General features: G+C 33.9%; 1 pseudogene; it reads right to left on the bottom strand.

The window, feature by feature from the left end:
• Positions 1–1,572: 1,572 nt before the first annotated feature.
• LOC108403566 (olfactory receptor 4K15-like) lies at positions 1,573–2,572 on the bottom strand (annotated as a pseudogene).
• Positions 2,573–4,814: the final 2,242 nt, after the last annotated feature.

Genomic DNA, 4,814 nt, shown 5'->3' with positions numbered 1-4,814 from the left:
TGAATAACTGGAAGAAATCTGGAAAATTTAGTGTGTAGAAAGTAACTAACACGATTCTTGAACAACTATAAGGTCAAAAAAGAAATCAAACGGAAAATGAAAAATTGTATTTTGAGACAAAAAAAGGGGAACATATCCCCAAACTGACAGGATGTAGAAAAAGTAGTTCTGGAGGGAAGTTTCTAGTGATAAATGCCTACATTAAGGAAAAACAAAGAGCTCAAGTAAATCAAACTCAAAACCAAAAAAAGAAACTAAGCTCAAAGTTAGCAGAAAGAAGGAAATGACAGAGATATCAGAGCAAAACTGAATGAAAAAAAGATGAGAAAAATAATGCCAAGAACAATGAAACTAAGGGCTGATTTTTGCAAAGATGAAATTGACAAACAGAAAATTCAAAATCAGAAATGAAGAGACACTACATAATCCACAGAAACATGAAGATTCAATGGAGACTATTATGAACAATTAAACTCCAGCAAAATGGATAACCTTGCAGAAATGGATAAATTCCTAGAAACATATCTACTATGTCTACCTACCATGTCTGAATCTTGAAGAAATAGACAATCTGAATAGATCTATAAATTACTGAATCATTTATCATTTAAACAGATGTATCCAAGGAAAGAAGTCCCAGGATTGGATAGCTTCACTGGTGAATTGTACCAAATATTTAAAGAAGAATTAATGTCAATGTTTCTCAAACTCTTTCAAAAAACTGGAAGAAGTAACACTTCAAAACTTATTTGATAAGGCCAACATTTCCCTGATACTAAAGTCAGACAAGGACATCACATAAAAAGAAAATTAGAGGCCAATATCCCAGATGAACATAGATGTAAACATGTTTGATAAAATACTAGCAAAAAGATATCAGTGTATTAAAAAGTCACATAAAAATCATGATCAAGTGGGACATTTTCCTGGGATGCAAGATGGTTCAACATATGCAAATGAACAAATGTGATGTGCTACAGAATGAAAGAAAAAATGATCATCTTGACAGGTGTAGATAATGCATTTGACAGAATTCAACATACTTCTTGATTAAAAACTCTAAAAATTAGGCGTAGAAGGAATGTGTACATAAACCTAATAAGATTATTTATGACAACCCATAGCTAACATCAGACTTGGTTATGAATAACTGAAGATCTTTCCTCTAAGATCAGAAACAAGACAAGGATGCCCACTTTTGCCACTTTTAAACCTTGTGACATTGACTTCAAAGCTTTTATCTTAAAATGATTTTAAAGGATAAAAATCAAGGGAGTAAAGAAATCATAAGTACAACAAAAAGGAATGAAGAGAAGATTGAAATTACTAAAATCCATTGTGATTTTCATTTAACTTTTTTCTTTTTGCTAGTGAATGTTTTTATTGAAGTGTAGTTGATATACAATCTTATATTAGTTTCAAGTATACACCACAGTATCACCATTAACTCTTAAGTTAACCATTAACTTAATCAACCATTCCCACTGGTCAAAATTATTTGATTTAACATCACAGTGATTCCATTTATAACTGTCTAGAAACATGGCTATACTGGTAACAGTCTTGTTAACTTTACTTTGTTTCCAGGAAGAGAACATTTCTTAAGACTGCAGAAACTGCCAGGCTTCAGATACTGACTCCTCAGTTTTGACATAGCTGCCTTCATTTCTTTGTTTCTTAGATTGTAGATAACTGGGTTTAAAATGTGAGTGAAGATGCTGTAGAAAACAGCAAGGACTTTGTCAACTCAATAACAGTTGAAGGGCCACACATAAAGATGCATGGTCCAATAGCATGACCACTGTGATATGAGCAGTCAGTGTAGAGTGTGCCTTTGCCATGCTAGCAGAGGAGTGATTCTTAACTGTGTTAAGTATCACAGTGTAGGAGACAACCAGGAAGAGAAAGTAACTCAGAAAGAAAGCCATTGTCGGCAACAATCAACAGGCTGACAACATACGTATCTATGCAGGCCAGCTTGGTCGCTAGGGGGAGGTCACAGAAAAACTGTCTACCTGATTACGGCCACAGAAAGGCAAGTTAACTGTAAATGCCAACTGGCTGATAGTATGGATGAAGCCCACAAACCAGGAATTGAGGGCAAGAAATAATACATACATGGTGGCTCATGATTGACATGTAGTGGAGAGGTTTGCATATAGCAACATAGTGGTCATAAGCCATGGATACAAGGAGCACCATTTCACTGCCACCAAAGAGGTGAATACAGAAAATCTGGGCCATGTAGGCTTCAAAAGAGATAGTCTTATGCTAAACTAACAAGTCTGATTTTTGGGGTAGTGAAAGAGACAAAATATATCTGTAAAAGAGAGGTTTTCAAGCAAAAGTATGTGGGGATATGGAGGCAGGTATCTTAGGTCACAGTGAGGATAATGAGAAAACTGTCCAGCAGTATTGCTAGATAGACTAGAGAAAATATGACAAGCAAGAAAGGCTGGAGCTCTTGGGAACTAGAGAGTCCCAGCAACACAAATTCTGTCACCTGAGAGTGATCAGTCTCATTCATTGATTTTGGAAGGAACTTATCTTCATTTACCTGAAGAGGAGAGAAACAGAGAACAATCATTAAACTGAATATGGGTTTGATTTGTCAGTTCCACTCCATTCCTTAGGGATTATAATTTCTACTTATATTCATATGTCTGAGCTTTCATGCATTATTAACAATTATATAGACTGTGATACAACACTACTAATGAAGGATGGGGTGAGGAGGTTTTGTGGAGATGGAATTTCCACAATTCCATTTTGTGTGATTGGAATATTCAGTTACAAGCATTAAGGGATGTAATTTACAATGAAATTTACAAATGAAATTGAATATCTGAAATGTTTTCTTTGCCATTACAGAAATCCAGTCTAAGAATCTAAGGAAACAAAATCTAAATCATATTTTGTAAAATAAATGATCAAAATTTTTTTCTGGATAGCTAGCATCAGATGATAATTTCACTAACCAAGTATTAACCAAAAAGTCAGACACAAAAGAGTGTATGCTGTATGAATGTATTGAAATAAAGTGAGGAAAAAGGGTAAGCTAATCTGTGGTATTAAGAAAGCATCACTAGTGGTTATCCTTGAAGGGTAGTAGGGACAGGAAGGGGCTTCCAAAGTTCCAGAGATGTTCAGTTTCTTCCTGGAGTTGATAGTTACACGGAGTGTTCACTTCATGAAATCTTTTGAAGATATGTGCTCTTGTTCTGTGCACTTTTGTGCATATGTTACATATTTATATTAAAACAGGAGGGGAAGAGACAGCATTGCATATGTGAGAGAGCTCATGTGAGGATTTAGAGGAATTATCACTTTGAGTGATTAGATAATATCCTCTTCTTTATCCAGTTACAAATTATATAAACTAAAATACAAAACTGTAGCAAAATTGAGAGGTCTGGAGCTTTTGGAACTCCTCTTAGAGCTGTGATTCAGCACTTCATGGAGTTCTGTTATATGAAGGAATCCAGTGGATTAGTTCCTTGCACTTATTTCCTGAATATAATTATTATTAAATGGCTTCTTTAAACTCAGCCATTGGTGTTAATAACCACAGAAATGTTATTGAATTATGACTGTTACTTTATTTGATTTGGTAGAACTTTAAAAAAGTATACTTTCATAATTTAATAGTATTCATAGTAAGGAACTCAGACTTTGAGAAAAGTGCTTTTCTTCTACTCAGTTATTCTATATTCTCTTTTATCAGAACTATTTTCCTTTTTTCTTTACTTTTATAAGCTCTCCTGAACTCAGAAGAGTTATATGGTGAATTAGAAAACTAAAAGGTGAAATATAAAGGAGCATACACTTTTGAAGACTTTATCTACATCTAAATCAATTCTTGGAGATAGTGTTTTATTTTACTAATTTCAAATCATCTGCAAATTTTGACATTAATATTTATTTAGATCATAATTGAAATTTTCCCATCTTCTCCTTGTGGTAGTGAAATGGATAATTAATATATTCCTGATGATGGTGGTGACATGGGATTAGAATGATGAAGAAAAGAGTCAGTAAAAGAGATTCCTTATAATCAAAATCATTCTCTGGTAACTAGTGAAGTTTCAGACTCCCAATAGAGATCCCAACTGATATTATTTTGATCTCAGATGTATTGTCCTCTTTTTACTATTTGGTTTATTTGTAATTTAACCTGTTATTCAAATATACATGGTTATCAAAGCTTTCTTCTGCACAGAACAAGAACTTATCCTTCCTTATAGTAACTTTACTATTATTTTCCCTTATTGAACTAGCAGAGATTCCATTAAAATAAATGTCATTTTGAGCAACATGTATTGACTGCCTAGATTATACTAGTCACTGTGTTAAGTAATGAAGTAAGATGCATAAGCTATGATCTGTGATTTTGAAACATTATTATTCAGGCATTCTAGAGAAAACATGTCAGCTAATATTATAATTTAAAAGACACTATTAGTTTTTTTCTCTTAGTCTGTGAAAACATGTATTGTATTTCTGATATATGTCCATATAGACTGCAGAAGTCACATAACTAGTGTGTACACCAGCATGGAAGAGCTTCAACAAAGCAGCAGAGGCAGAAGAGGTAAGGTATGAACTAGGGAAAGGAGCAAGAGCAGTTGGAAGAATAACTGTTCTACAGATGAGAACAGTGGCAGATGTGGCTTAGAAATGTTTTTATAGGCTGGAGTAGATGGTTTATGAAAGCATGGAGTTCAGCTCTAAAGAATTTTGAAAAAAACAAGCATTCATGAGAGATTTTAAGATAGCAGCGTGAGAGGTGAGACAGAGGCTTCCTCCTAAAACTG

Source organism: Manis javanica, chromosome 8 (genome assembly GCF_040802235.1).
Source record: "Manis javanica isolate MJ-LG chromosome 8, MJ_LKY, whole genome shotgun sequence".
NCBI lineage: Eukaryota > Metazoa > Chordata > Mammalia > Pholidota > Manidae > Manis > Manis javanica.
The sequence above is the reverse complement of the archived record's forward strand: the minus strand, read 5'-3'. Positions and strand labels throughout refer to the sequence as shown.